The following is a 16,304-nucleotide window of genomic DNA, read 5'->3' as shown; positions in this document are numbered from 1 at the left end:
CAAAAATAAATAAACATTAAAAAAAGAAAAAATAGCTTATTTAAAATTACTCTTGCTTCCGCTTATATAAAATGAAAGACTAACCTCTTTGGTTCTCATTCTTTCATGTAGTCACTCATTCTTTCATTTTTTATTCACTTCTCTTTTTTTTTTTTTTGCTTACTTATTTCCATTCTTCATTCATTTAGCTATTACACTGTCTGTCATTCACTCATTTTTTACTTATTCATTCACCCATGCATTCTTTCATTCATTTACTTCTACTTCTGTATTTTCTTTATTCATTCACTCATGTTTCCACTGATTTTAAAGCAGTCATTAATTTTTTATTCATCCATTCATTTTTCATCCATCCATTGACTTTTTATCATTCATTCATTTTTTTCTTTCATTCTTTGGACTACAATTTGTCAGACAGTTCCTCTTGTACTCATCCTTCCCTTCCTCCTTTTCTTCCCTCTGTATCTCTTTATTCTTCTCTCTCCTTTCTTCCTTCAACTGATTGCTGAGAGTCTAAGTACCAGCCAGTCTTCTACCATTGTTTGGAATAACATTGCTTCATGAGTAATCACTTCTGTGAATAAGAGACAAACTACAAGGGATAGGTGAAGGTAAGAACAGGGTGGTCCCCACACAGTATACATGGGGAAAATGTAGGCTCCAATTCAGATACCACTGTGTATTTCAAATAGACATCCACTCTGTTTAACAATTTTTGTTGTTGCTGCTATTTATAAAAACTACAAGAAGTCTTATTTTAATCTGAAGAAATAAAATTATTTCTGATAGTTCCTAACCATTCCAAAGCTATTCAACAGCTTTATGGGAGGTTATACTCATATCATCTAAATGTTTCTAAATTAAAAAACAAGAGGAGTACCCGAATGAAAGTGCAAAATAGAATGTAATTGGACACATGCCTTCTTCCAGGAAAAAGTCTCATTATCAAAACTACCTATATATTAGCCTTCATAGAAAAAAGTATGAATCCTTAGATATTTTTATGGGCATATATCTATAATTAAAGATATGTTGACATATATATTATGGTGTTAAAACCAAATTTTTCTCAAAGCTGAGTATTATAATCAGGAGGGTCACATCATAAAGGTTATTCGTTATTGAATTGGTAAATGAGCAACTGTGGATGCAAAATAATGTGCCAACATCCAATCTCCATGTTCTGTTTGCACTCCAACAGATACAATCCACAAACATTAAAAAATGAGGTACAATAAAGTACAATATGTATGTGTGCGTGATTTTCTAAGTTTTTAAAATTAAATTGCAATAATATTATTTATTGTCATATTTTTTAAAGTTTATTTCTTTATTTTGAGAGAGAGAGAGAGATAGAAAGCATGCCCAACTGTGAGCAGGGGAAGGATAGAGAGAGAAGGAGAGGGAGAATTCCAAGCAGACTCCAGGCTCAGTCTGGAATCTGACACAGAGCTCAATTCCACAACTCTGGGATCCTGAGCCAAAATCCAGAGTCAATCACCCAACCAACTGAGCCACCTATGTGCCCCTATATTGTCATATTTTGTAATGTAGTCCTATACAGAGAATTGCATGAAATAAAAATGTACTTTTATTCAATTATTATAATATCAACACCCTTGTAATTATCACCCGGTGCAAAAGAGACCATTGTCAACACCTCAAAACCCTCTGGTTCTCCTTCTCCGTCACAGGTTCCACCTGCTTTGAGCTGACTTTTTTGGTAATTAACTCCTTGCCTTTCTTCATGCTGTTTGCCTGTTTTAAATTTGATATGAATGGAATCATACAATATTTATTACTTTCTGTCTGGATCGTACAATCAACATTATGTTTGTAAGATTTACCTGGTTTTTCTGTGTACTCATACATTATCTATTTCAATTCTGGCATAATATTCTATTGAATGAACTTACCACAGTTTATTCATCCATTCTTCTGTCCATAGACATTTGGGGTTTTTTTTTCCAGTAGCTGGTTATTATAAAGAGTGTTCTTGTGAACGCTTCTCTATGTGTAATCTGGAGGAGAAACGCACAGAGTTCTCTAGGACATTTTTTAAGGCATAAATGCTTGGTCATACGGTATAAGTATCATCCACTTTAGTGAAAAGCACCAAACTATTTTTCAAAGTAGTTTGACTCTCCCACCAGCAGTATATGAGTGTTCTCCATTGCTTCACATTCTTGTCAACATTTGCTAATGTCAGTCTTTTCAATTTTAGAAATTTGTGGGCAGGGGTAGTACTTCATTTTGTTTTAATTTGCATTTTCCTGGTGATAATGAGATTGAGTGCCTTCTATAGTTTTATTCACCATTTGGGTAGCCTCTCTTATCAAGTACTCCTCAAGGTCTTGGCTACCAGACTTTTTGTCTCTTTGACTTTGGTTTGAATTTTTAAAAGGGACATATTCTGAATATATTTTGTTGTGCCTCTGTGTTTCTTTTACAACAGTATCAAAAAGAATCAAAAAGAAAAATCATCTAACAAAAAATGTGCAGTACCTCTTTATAGAAGACCATTGACACAAAATTGAAAAGAATTAGGGAAAACCTAAATATGTAGATGCAGAATAGTCATGTCTTAGAAGAATAGTATTGTAAAGACTTAAATTCTTCCCTGAATTGTTCCACAGATGCAAGGCAATGCCAGTTAGAATATCAATATTTTCCCCTTTTTTGTGGACTTTGACAAACTTATAAAATTTATATGGAAAAGCAAAAAGCAAACATAAATACCCAAGATATTTCTGAAGAAGAAGAAGAAAGAGGAGGAAGAAAACTTTCTGTATCAGATATTGAGGCTCATGGAAACCACAGATGATAAAGCACTATGGTATGGGTTAAGGATAAGCAGATAAATCAAATCAGTGGAACAAAATATAAAATCCAGAGACAGACCCACGTATGGATGGAAACTTATGTATAGCAAAGGTGACTCCACAGAGTCATGGAAAAAGTACTAAACAGTGCTGGCACAAATTAATATCCATCCATATTGGAAAAATCAGTTCCAAGTTGATTCATGACCTAAATGAAAAGTCAGAAGAGTAGATTTTAGACCTTAGAAATGGAAATATTTTTTCAAACAGAAAAGCTCTAACTAAAAAGAAAACAGGTTAACAAATTATGCATCAAGGGGCATCTCTAAGAGTATAAAAAGCAAGTTGCAAAGTAGAAAATACTACGTCTTTTGATTGTGAATCTTTCTAAAAACCATGACACTTTTTCTTTTATTTTTAAGAAAAATGCCTGAATTTTAGGCCTGTATGAAAGTAAGATTCATTGGGTCCCTGGGTGGCTCAGTAGGTTAGGCCTCTGACTTCCACTCAGATCATGATCTCACTGTTTGTGAGTTCGATCCCTGCATTGGGCTCTCCTCTAACAGCTCAGAGCCTGGAGCCTGCTTTGGATTCTGTGGCTGCCTCTCTCTCTGTCCTTCCCCCATTTTCTCTCTCTCTCTCTGAAAAAAGAAACTAAATAAATGTAAAAATTTTTTTTAAAAGTAAGACTCATTGGATAATTTATTGAATACTTTAAGATGCAGAAAAGTGCCCATAAGCACTTTTTTTGAAAGTGCTTTCCTTTTTGGAAGATTCTAGAAGCAGAAAGTCACATCACAATCCATATTTCCCTCCTTTCTTGAATGTATCTTTTTCATCCTTTCCTACAGAAAAGAACTGGTGTAGGACTTTCAAGTCATTCGGCACATGTACCTCCTTAGGGAGGCACTGACATGCACACAGCCTTTGGATTTTAACAAAGAATCTGCCAGATTTGTGTTGCTTTCTCTTCTCATCAGGGTTGCAAGGTCTGAGGTAAGATAGGAAGAAGAGAGGAAATTTACTGACTATTTCTTTGATGATGTGATTTTTATGAAAGCTAGTACATCTGATAGCTCATAAGATCCCCGTGTTAGCAAATTGTTGATTGGGCAAGACACCTTCACTGCAATTTTGTTTTTATAAAATCAGACTGCAAAGCCACCATCTTTTTGTTCTGCACATCTGCACGTGATAAATTATTTCTATTCCCTTTAATCCATTTTTTATTATTCTTCAAAAATATCTCATGCTTTTTGTCCCTGGTGTTGTTGGAAATAAATCCCTGCCAAGACTCGGCTCTATTGTCAGGAGGTCAGCATCAAGCAGGATGGCCGTTTCCTCGAGTTAATGAATTAGTAAATTAGCAAGTGGTGAGTTGAAATTAGATAATTGCCTTAACTTGAAATCTATGTATTCATGAAGCCCATTAACTGAAAAAAAAATATTTATTGTCACTGACATCTGCACGCACTCGGTATTTCTGGGCTTCAGTGCTGACCTCTTAAGGGGAAATAGGGGAGGGGTTTGAGTGTCTGGTTTTCTGTGTGTGCCAACCATAAGTATATCAGCAACAGACCCATTTAGGGCTTCAGATAACCTTCCACCTGGAATAATATATTTTTATTTCATTTCCATGCTGGTGGTTGTTATAATAGAAACTCCGGTAATTCCCTACTCTCCTATAGTCAGATTTTCACTCTAAAGTACCCTGAACAATTAAATGGATGTTTGTAATTTTTCCCCATTATGGAGAAAGTTCTAAATTGTATTGCAAATAAATAATAATATTGAATGCTGATACAAAATCCTTCTTTGGGCACTCTCTAAGCCTTAATTAATTAAGCCTCACAAACACCCTGTCACCTTGGTAAATGCATCACCCTATTTTAGAATGTCAAGCCTGGTAACTAGTAATTACTATAAAAGTTGAGGAAAAAGCATTTGGATGGAAGGAGATTAACAATGTGGTATATTTTCAAAATTGTCAGAGGGGTGAAAATGTTCAGCTTTGTGTTGTGAGGGATTGGATGCTGACTTTCTGGGAGAAGTGAAGGCTTCTCTGAGGACTGTTGCTAACGTGATGGAAGACATCTGAGAGGGAAGAGTGGCTGACAGGTGCATGCATACCATGACGTGGAAGCACAGTCAGGGCACCCAAATTTCCAGTGCGTGAACTATAGGGATTTCTACAGACAGGGACATCATTTTCTAATTTTTTTGTTGTTTATTTATTTTTGAGAGAGAGAGAGAAAGCAAAAGAGAGAGAGAGTGCAAGCTGGGGAGGGTCAGAGAGAGAGGGAGACACAGAATCTGAAGCAGGTTCCAGGCTCTGAACTGTCAGCACAGAGCCCAGTGTGGGGCTCGAACTCATACACTGTGAGATCAAGACCTGAACCAAAGTCAGAAGCTTAACCAGCTGAGTCACCCTGGGGCCCCATGGGACACCATTTTCTATAACGAATGGGTCTGTCCTTATGTCTAGAATAACATTCTTTGGACATCTCAAACTATACTGAAAGGATAAATCTCCTGGAAAATTTCCCATAAATCCAGATTCTGGGGCCACACTTCCAGAGGGTCTATTTGGGGCAGTCTAGATTTGAACTTAGAAATTTGTCTCTCTCTCTCTTTTTTTTTTTTTTTTTTTAATCAACACCCAGGTGACTTTAACACAAATGATTCCAGAGATGTTGCCAATACTAAGCAAATTCCATTATAGCTTGGGAAGTTTTGAGACAGGCAACTCTAGTTTTCACCTTTCCAATAAACCGCTTTCACCCTGTGGTGTATCTGATTTTGATCAGCACTGCCCACCGGTAGGCCTGCTCAACTGAATTAACTACAAAACATTCTCTCAGGTCTCCTCAGCAACTTGATCTGCTAGATGAACTTGTTTAGTACTTTTGGAAGTCTGCTATAAACAACAATTTGAGTTTAGCTGAAATGGTATCAGGTTATCCTTTGTCTTCAATTCACCAAGCATAAAGATTGAGGCTTCAGACCTGATCAAAAGTCAGCTGGTTATTTGGTGACTGTCATAGGCCTGGTACATTCTGAGACCTGATCTAGATACCATACTCAGAGTTCACAGTGTAGCTGGTAACACAGAAGTTGCGTATTTGAAAACAGCAAAAGGGACATTTAAAAGATGTAAATGCAAAAAAGTACATATCTCATAAAGTCTGGAAACATTGGTCTGAAACACTTTTTCTGACTCTTCCCTAGCAAAGACTCACATAGGAAGCCATAGTGAAACAAAATGGCAGTTCAAATCTGAGTTACCATCCACAGCATTCCTATGAAATGCCTGATTGTGGCATAGACTGGGACTAAATGTTTCAAGTGCATTTGGGTAGAAAAACACTGATAGCGATGTTAATATGTAGTTGTATCATTAAATGTGTGTGTCTATGAACTGGGGATAGGGATTTCCAGCACTTTTTCTGTGCATGTTATGTAAACAGAGCTTTGCTTGACTCAGGCTTGATCCAAGGTTGTTGTTGCTGTTTTTTCTGTAAATTGGGACTGAGTTATGAAGTTTGCTTGTTTCGCCAGTTTTAGTAGTATTATTAGTCTTAAAAGGAGCCAAGTGAGTATAAAAATAGACTAATGAATATGTATATATACATAGTATGTACATTCTCACAAAGATCTATGAGATTTATATAATTCTGTTTATTCTTTTCTGTATATTTACTGACATCCTATATCTCAATATTCACAAATATTTTCTATATGACCTCTTGCAGGGTAATCAACACTTAATTTTTAAAAACTTTATGTTGGTTTGGTAAAAACTCTATTTTGCCAAACAAAATTGTTAGGTCAAGTGTCTTGAAGCTATTAGCTTTTTATTTCAACAATTTCTCAGAGTGTTCCAATCAGCGAACTGTAGAACCACTTTAAATAATAATCTCAGAATAACCTTTTCTTTCACATCTTCCTTATTTCTTTATAAATCTATATTAATTTTTAAGAAATCTTTAAGAAGGTAGGCTTGATTTATGTCATGAGTAAAGGAAACTCTAGCTATTGCAACAGAGAGGAACTGTTGTTGAACACGGATTACCTCCTTCCATCCACTCCCGCCTCCCACTTTCACCCAATGGATTTTCCTGTCTCCCACTTCCTAGTCCTCCTCCACCCAATCTGGACCCATCTACTTGGCTAAACAGATGTTTACCTTTCCGCAGGCATGCCAAGCTTCACTTAAAATGTCTTTCTCCCTACTCATATCCCATGTCTACTTATCATTCAAATTCAATGCAAAAGCCATGAACTTGATGAAGCATTTCTGGAAACTTCCCTGACCTCTCCACTGTCTTTTGTCTCTTGGGTCCCACTGTGCCCAGGCTATCCCAGCACCTGTAAGATTTGTGCAGAAATGTTTCTATCTTCTTGCCTCCCACTTATGATAAGTTCCTTTAAAGGAAAGATTTAATCTTATTCATGTCTGTATTGCCAGCACCAAGAATTTTCTGCTTCTCTGTAGATGAGGAATATAGATTTGATGAATGCATAATGAATGGATCAAAGGCGACATATAGGTAAAGAAGCCAAAGCTTGCACATCTTCTTTAGATCAAAAGGAGCAACACCGTGAAAATTAAATACTATATTTATGAAAAGCACTTATGTGCCAGGCTACAAAAGTCTACCTTCAGACACATTGTAAACTGGTTTTAATTCAACTTTATAGTAAGCCAACAGTAAAGGAAAGTAAATTAAGGCAGGAAGGTAGGAGAATATCTTATTTACTAGCCACCTTTTTTCACAGACCATAAAACTTATGTGACACACAAGGCTTTTCTAGATTTTGAATTTCTGTACTTTTGTGTCTTGTACACCATTTACATGATTAATACATATTTGTTGTAGGACAAATGAATGAATGAATGTTTAAATGAATGAATGAAGGCTCTGATGTTGTGCAGCTGTCAGAAATAAATTGATTCCACTTTCCAAACATGGACGTTTTTATTACAGTAATAATATTTGAATTAAACCAAGATTCCTCATTTATTTGTATCTTTCACAGGAGTCACTCAATGTATAATCTTTAGGTTTTTTAACAGTTTGGTGTGGCTGGTTTTATGAGGGTTTCTCCTATTGGATCATCCTGAATATATCTTCATGTTTACCAGTTGCATTCCCCTGGGAATAATGGGATGTGGAAGCTATTTTTTTTCTTCTGACTTTTAATGTTCTTAGGCAGAAAGCAGAGATGTGAGTTTAATAGTACATTATTTATTCCTGCATCTCAGGGGGAGGAGGATGCAAGACGATGGCAATGTGTTTGTGAATGTAATATAGTGTGGATTAAGGTATGAGAAGCTTTTTATCATGGATAGTCTCATTACAGATGTTGCCAGCACCTGTTGAGGATGAACTGCATTAGAGAAATGTCTCCCCAACTCGCCTCATTTGGGGTTTCTGTTTGCATTACTATTCTAAACCCCGTCTCTCAAGGGCTTCTCCTTCCGAACTAAGCTTTGCTCTTTGTTGAAACTTGGCAAACAAAATCTCAGCTTGGGAACAGTCTCTTCCCTCTGCATCCTCGTCTTCTTCCCCACCCCTTGTTTATTAATTTCTTCCCAGAACTGCTCAACTGCATTTAATTGGGTACACATTTTGCTAAACAAAAAAATATACAGCAATTAAATGTTGATCCCCCTTTCTTTATTTTAGGCTTCTTCTAATTAAAGAATTGTTTTGATTACTTTCCCCACTAACCCCTCAAAAGAAAAAGAAACTTTAAAATAAGTGATGACATCCCAAATACTCCGGAATAAATTCTTCTTTGCAAGTTTAGAGTTGAGACATGGTCAAATTCTACCCTATGTGTCATGAAAACGTCCTTTTTTTTTTTCAGAGAATGAAAATCCAGATTGAAGTTGTTACAGAGCTTCCGAGAATGCTCAGGCCCAGCTTCCAAGTGCAATCCTCCTGCCCAGAGTCAGCACCCCACACACATACGTGTGGGTGCTGCGCCAGGGCAGGTCCTTGCCTTGCTTGACCCTTTGCAGCATCTGCTTTTCCGGAGCTCATGTTGTAGTGTTGCCTTCTCTGCAGGCACGTTCCGTGGTCTGACTTAGGTGCACAGCCTCTGGCCGAAATGCCATCATCTTAAAGGTGTTTCAGCTGAACCAGTGCCTCCCAAATGCTCGCTCCCAGCGCATCTATGCTCCCCCTCTGTTCTGTCTGCCCCTTGTCTCTCTCTCCCTCTGCTGCCAGCTGTGACCACCGCTCTCAGTCACTAGGAAATTCTCCACACTCCCAGGTGGGGCGTCTGTAAGCAGTGGGGGCCCAGTGCCTGGAGAAGATCCTGCCGTGCCTTCCTCCTCCCCACCTCATTCTTGAGCTGGCTGACATTTTTCACTCAATCTTCATTAAGCTGTGGAAAATAGACTAAAATAAACATGATGATTAAATCACGCCCATACCTAAGTTATCATCACTTCAAATTACAAATCCTATCATCCCACTTTCTGATCATGACATCCTGTCCTTCCACGTCTCTCTCTTCCAGCTGTACACTGGTCAAATGCATGCTTCCATTCCCCAAGCTTTCTGGGTCAAGTTAGCTGTTTTCGCTAATCAGCCTTTGGTCTTTTCCTTCCCTAGAATCCAGTATCTATCTTTCATGCTACTTCTTGCCAACACCCTCAATATCTCATCCTGCTGTTCCAGACTGAGAAAATGCCAAACCAACTGTCGACCTTCTCCTCTCCTTCATCCAGGCCCATGAGATTCCCTGGAGGAAAAACACAGCAGTAAGTCCATGCTTATGCAGTTTTATCTTCTCCTACCTGAGCCAGGTAATCCTTCTGTTTGATTGTGATTAATTCCTTTTCTCATTTCTTGTAAGGTTCCTTTAAGTGCTACCCTCCACTCTTATACTTTCCATAATGCCTTCCCCATCAATCCCAGGAGATGACTTCACTTCCAGTCTCATATAGGAAAATAATTAATGTCAACAACATCTATTTCCTGTACCCTGGGAGAACACATTTATCTGCATCCATATAAACCCTTTTCTCTTGCCCTTCTTCCTTACTACTTCACTAGCAGCTCCTTCAGCTTCCCAAGGACCTTGCTCCATCATCTGTATTCCAACTGTTACTTCTCTCTTTCTCCACTACTCTCCCCCCCCCCATTCTCCCCCCTGATCACTCTCTTTCCCTGCACAGCCACCAGCCTTGAAAACAGTCTCTGTTTACTGCCTACACTGTGTTAACTTCTATTTACTATTCAGCTCATAGCCCTTGGGCTTCTCCAGCACCCCATGTCTCCACTGAAAAACGTTCTCGACAAAATTTCCAGTAGTGTTTGAATTGCTAAACCCAGTCATAAACTTTTGGTCCCTATTTTGCGTAACTCTTCTGAGTCACTGGGGCTGTCATCTGTGTGCTCCTCTAAATCTCTCCTGCTGGCATGCCCTACTCTGTATGTTGGGAAGCTGAACTCTTAACCAGTTGTTTCAATGGATTCCCTTGTCCTTTGGCTGCCAGTTGGATTTGGCCAGTGGGAAGCCAGATAGAAGAGTCACAGCTAGGTGTATATATCCCATTTCTTTCTAATGGACAGGCCAAGGGTAGGCTGCTGCCCTTGACAGAAGTCACAAGTCTTCTTAGGGGATCCTCTCCAAATAGCAATGCTTTCTTGTTCTCTCTCTCCCTCTCTCTCTCTCTCTCTCTCTTTTTCTCAGAGTCCCAGGATCCACTCCCTCTGCTTAGCTATCTAAACCTTAGAGGTTCTGACCCTACTTTCTGGTCTTACCTGCCAGTGAATATTCCATTAGTATGTTCAGGTTCACTGTACTTGCTGACACCTTTGTAAATAGTCCCTTTATTAAACTTTCCTCAAATTTCCCAATTTCAAGGGTATCATCTCTTTCCCACCAGGAACAGGACCTGTATAAGGTAATTGATGACTACCAACAACTCAGGCCCTCCAGGGTCTCATGATGGTGTCTTTTGTTCTTCTGCTAACATTTTAACTCTACCTATCAATCCCCTTTGGACAGCAGCTGAGTGTGGTGCTTAAGGAGATGGACTCCAGAGCCAGACTGCCTGCATGGCCATGCCACTGACCAGCAGGGTGACCTCGGGAAATTTTCCAAACCTCCCTGTCTCAGTCTTCTCCTCTGTAAATGCTGGATAAGATGCTTCCCTACCTCAAAACTTATGGAAATGAAATGGCTTAAAACACGTGAAGTACTGTTCATAGCAGCACTCTCAACAATAGTTAAAACATGGAAAGAGCCTAAGTGTCCATCAACGGACGAATGGATCAAGAAGATGTGGGTTATCTATACCATGGAATACTACATGGCAATGAGAAACGATGAAATCTGGCCATGTGTAGCAACATGGATGGACCTTGAGGGTGTTATGCTGAGCGAAATAAGTCAGGCAGAGAAGGACAAATATCACATGTTTGCACGTATAGGAGGATTAGGAGGAACTTAACTGAGGACCATGGGGGAGAAGAAGGGGGAAAATGGTGGGGGAAAGGGAGAGAGGAAAACCATGAGAGACTCTTGAATGCTGAGAAACAAACTGAGGACTGATGGGTGTTGGGGGGAGGGGGGAGATGGGCATGGAGGAGGGCACTTGTGGGGGTGAGCACTGGGTGTTATATGGAAACCAAATTGACAATAAACTATTTGTAAAAAAAAACACATGAAGTACTTAGATTAGTGCCTGGTGCACAGTAAACAAACCATAAATGCTGGTTGTGTCCTTATTACTGATCACTCTCTTCTCTCTTCTTCTATCTGCTCCCTAGTTGTTGGAACTCCCCAGCATTCTTTCTTGGTAGCCACCTTTCTGTTCACTACTTGAAAATATCACTGGGATGATCTAAAGCAATTATGATAATAGTTAACATGCATTGCACTCTTCTTCTGTAGCTGGCACTGAACTATGTGCCATCAAATTAACACAAAACCCTTTGTGTTGGGCAATGGAGTTACCTCTTTAAGCCTCAGTTTCTCCCTTTCTAACATGGGGAAAATATTAGTATCTATCTGATAAAGGCTTTTTGTATGAATCTGATGACTTAATACCAAAAAGCCCTTCCCAGATAGGTACTAGGATTGTCCCCAAGTTGTAGAAGGAGCGGGAGGTAGAAGGCAGAGGGAGGTAGAGTCACTTCCCAAAGTCAAGGAATGGAACTATGCTCTTATTTGAATCCAACCAGGCTGAGTCCAGACTCCTGTCTGCAGCAGTGAATAACTTGGGTAGACTCCAGTTCCCTTGGGCAGGAAAAAATTCAAAAGTGGCAAATATATGAGCTTTTGAAATCAGTCCCTTGATTTCCTAGAATGCTAATAAAAACATTTTCAGTGCCCTCACTGACAAGTGCCTAGGTAGCACACAGGCATGTCTGCTCTGTCTCCACAGACAGGAAATCAAACTGGGCAGCACCTGACAGACAGCAAGACTGTTCCATCAGTTTCCAAACCCAGTGAAATGAGAAAATGAAACCAGTAGGTTAGATATTCCTGGGGCATATATCTCCCCTTTGGGCATCAGTTTCACACTGACTTCAAAGGGAGTAACTGCTGAACTGAACAGGAGGGAAACTGGGCCCAGAAGGATTAAGCTTGAAGAGTATAAATAGTGACAAGGAACAAAGTCTGGGAAATTGACATGAATACTCTGCAATACTTTCTAGCAATATACATGATTAAATTTTCCATGTAAAGTCTGATTTTCTTTTCTCTTACAAGTGTCTTCTTAAACAATGTTTTTAATTAGGACCTTTGTTTTCTTTTACTTCTTTATTAGGGAAGCTTCACACTTAGCCTGACATTAGAATGTTCTTAGAAATAAACAGTTTCCATAAAGGCAAAATTTCTCCATAAGATCATTACTATTATGTTGTGTGGGAAATGGAATAGCACCTCTGGGAATTTAATGCTGTCAGGAGTCTATTTCAGTAATATGTGACGTTCTCCAGAAGATCCGCCCTGTCTCCATTTTCTTCTACTTTGCGGGAAATGAGAGGAGAGAACCAAACCGTGCCACTGATTAAAATCAAAGGTACTTTCTTGCATGAATAGATAAATTGTCTTTTAAAAATGGAGCCTTTCTTAACATTAGAATCCCTTGGTACCTGTTGGTTGAACCCTGTGGTAAAAATGTGCCAACATGGGGGAGTGAAAGATATTACTGCAAAATGAAAATACTCCCACTCTTTAAGATGCCATTCCAGCTTTTCCTTTTATTTTTTATTTCATTTGAGGATTTGGAAAAATGAGGAGAAAATGTGTCAAGATGAGATACCCTTTCCACTGCACAGAATTTCAAATCTCTGTGGTATTGTGTAGAGTTTCTTGGCTCAAAAGTTTCCTGAACACTGACTGTCACAAACGCCCATGACTTCAGTATGGACATGGCTGGGGCTCATTCTGGGCCTCAGGCAGACCCCCCTCCTGACCTCCCTCAATGACTCATGTGTAATATAACATCTGAGTGTGAATGTAAGCATTTTAATATGAAAAGGATTGATTTTTGCCACAGACATGGGATTCTAATGATTGGAAACAATATATTGATTTTTTTTTTTAATTAAAGCCATCTTCCCACTCATAATGGAAGGTCTTGCCCTTTGTGAAATTTATATCCATAGTCCTTGGTGATGTCTGCAATTACAACTCCCAGTAGCTAGCACCACATTTGGGAAGGAGTAAGGACTAATAGAAGAGAAATTATTCTCACTCTCTTCTTGGTAACGGGCTTTTAGTGTTGGTCAAAGGTGCCTGATGGAAGGCTGGATGAATGTTGAAATGTCTCTGCCCCACAGCACAGCCCAGACGGACAAATTCCCCAGGGCTTCAAGGCTGCTCCTAACTAACATTCTCAGAATTCCCTTTAGCCTTGTCCTATTCCTTGAAGCATCTGGAATAAGAAAATAAAGACACTTCACTGTGAGAAAATGGCTTAAATTGAGTCCCCATTTGGTGAAAGTGTCACTTCCTATCACCAATGTCATTCAAGTACTGTCACTGGGGTCTCATCCCTAGATCCCAGACCAGAGGCTAGTCCCATTGAGGCTGGCTAAAAACAAACTATGAGATGAGTAACTGGGAAGATCTGCTTGAGGCCCACTTTAGCCCTATGCCACTCTCAGCACCCACTCCCTCATGCTCATGTCATATATGCACCTGCACCAAGGTCACAGATACTGTGACCTCCCAGGAATTTAGAGATGATCCAAATGAGGTCCTTTGTTTTATACCTGAAGACACCAAGGCCAGAGTGGTTAGTCAGGTGCCCAGGCTTGTCATTGGCACAGCTAGACCAGCCTGAGATCTCTTATCCCAGTCCTACACCACATTCTTTCAAGTTCAAATATGCAGATTTTCCCCAAATTCTCTCGGTGACCACAGTTCCTAATGTTGGTCACTACTCCTTTCCTCATCTCCAAATAGCTCTCCCTTGCCCCTCTGCCCTCCCATAACCCGCAGATTTAGCACATAGGATTCTTCCTTCCTACCCCCACTGCTTCCTCAGTGCTCCAACTAGCTTTCTCTCTCCCCCTACAACCCCCCTTACTCCTTTCTACATCTTTCCACATCCATCTACACTTGGCTGTACTTGACATATGTGTAAAGGGCATACAGAGTCAGGAGACTTGGGTGTCAAACCTGGCTCCACATACTGACTTTATTGCTCTGTTAAGTATTAGGTTTCTTGTCAAGAAGGAGAAACCGTATTTGCTTATCTCTTGGGTTGTTGTGAAGATCAGCTAAAATAATGTCAAAGAAAATGTGTGTAAACTAAGAAATACCCCCCAAACATTAGAAAATATGACCAATATTCTTCCCTCGGTTTTGCCAACTAATATGAGCCCCTAAGATGAGCATGAATAGATAATAGTTGTGAACAGGTCAGTATTTATGCTTCCTGAGTGACATATTTACCCCTGGTAGTGTCTTCAGAGGCCAAAATAACTGCCCAGTGGTCAACTTTAATGGAGGCATGGCAGGCACCAATGCAGGACTTAGAGAAGATTATTTTACATGCAACCATTCTAAGCTTTAGAAAGTCCCACCTATGAACACTCTTTTTCTACCATGCTCAGGACAGGCATTTGCCTTAAGAGAAACAAAAAGGAGAGAAAGACATTGGCTTGAAATTCACATCCCAGAAAAGGGGAGTGTATTCTTCATGTAGAAGTGGGGCCACTGTGAAGCCCAACAGGGCCATAATTGGTCATACTACCCAGCAGGTATGGGACCAGGTACCTTCTTCATCTCCTGGCTTAGCAATTGCAGGTACCTGAAAATATCATTACTCAAACTGGTTTGTTGCCTCAAACACAATTCTACACTAGCCAAGAATGCGATTGGCATACGAAAGATCCTTATGATGTCAGAAACACATCTGAGAATTAAATCACTTGTCAGCCTTTCCTTAGTGTGGCTGGGTCTGTTATTTCCTTTCTTTACTCAGTTTGGGAGAAAGGTGGGTCTTTTGGTTTAAAAACCAAGAATGAAGGTTTGTACCTCTTAATCCCTGTTATCTTTTTCACCCATCACCACCCCTGACTCTCTTTCTCTCTGGCAACCACTAACTTGTTCTCTGTATTTATGAGTCTGCTTCTGCTTTTGTTTGTTTGTTTGTTTGTTTGTCTTGTTCTTTATTTTTTTTAATGTTTTTTATTCATTTTTGAGAAAGAGAGAGAGAAATGCAGAGCATGAGTAGAGGAGAGGCAGAAGAGAGAGGGAGCCACAGAATCCAAAGCAGGCTCCAGGCTCTGAGCTGTCAGCATAGAGCCTGACATAGGACTCAAACCCACAAACCATGAGATCATGACCTGAGCAGAAGTTAGACGCTTAAACGACTGAGCCAACCAGATGCCCCTATCTTGCTTTTTGGATTGCACATATCCATGAAATCATATGGCATTTGTTTTTTTCTGACTTATTTCAATTAGCATAACACCTTCTGGGTCATCCATGTTGTCATGAATGGCAAGATTACATTCTCTTAAGGTTGAATAATATCCCATTTATATATTCATCTATTGATGTACTTCATTTAGGTTGTTTCCGTATGTTGACAATAGTAAATAATGATGCACTAAACATAGAGGTGCGTATGAAACTTTGAATTAGTATTTTGATTTTCCTTTGGTAAATACAAGATGTGGAATTACTGGATGGAATGGTATTTCTATTTTTGATTTTTAATTTTTTGAGGAGCCTCCATACTCTTTTCTGGAGTATGGCTGCACCAATTACATTTCCACTAACGGTGCACGAGAGTTCCCTGTTCTCTGCATCCTCAACAGTACTTGTTCTTTCTACAGATTGTAACTATACTTAATATAGTAAGCATTTCATAATGTATAAAACTGTCGAATCACTATATTGTACAACTGTAACTAATATAAAATTGTACATCTACTATACTTCAATTAAAACAAACAAACAAATAAGGATGAGCCATGTTGCTGATGCCCTCTC

This window comes from Hyaena hyaena, unplaced genomic scaffold (genome assembly GCF_003009895.1).
Source record: "Hyaena hyaena isolate Hyena2069 unplaced genomic scaffold, ASM300989v1 scaffold_899, whole genome shotgun sequence".
In the NCBI taxonomy this organism is placed as follows: Eukaryota; Metazoa; Chordata; class Mammalia; order Carnivora; family Hyaenidae; genus Hyaena; species Hyaena hyaena.
The sequence above is the reverse complement of the archived record's forward strand: the minus strand, read 5'-3'. Positions refer to the sequence as shown.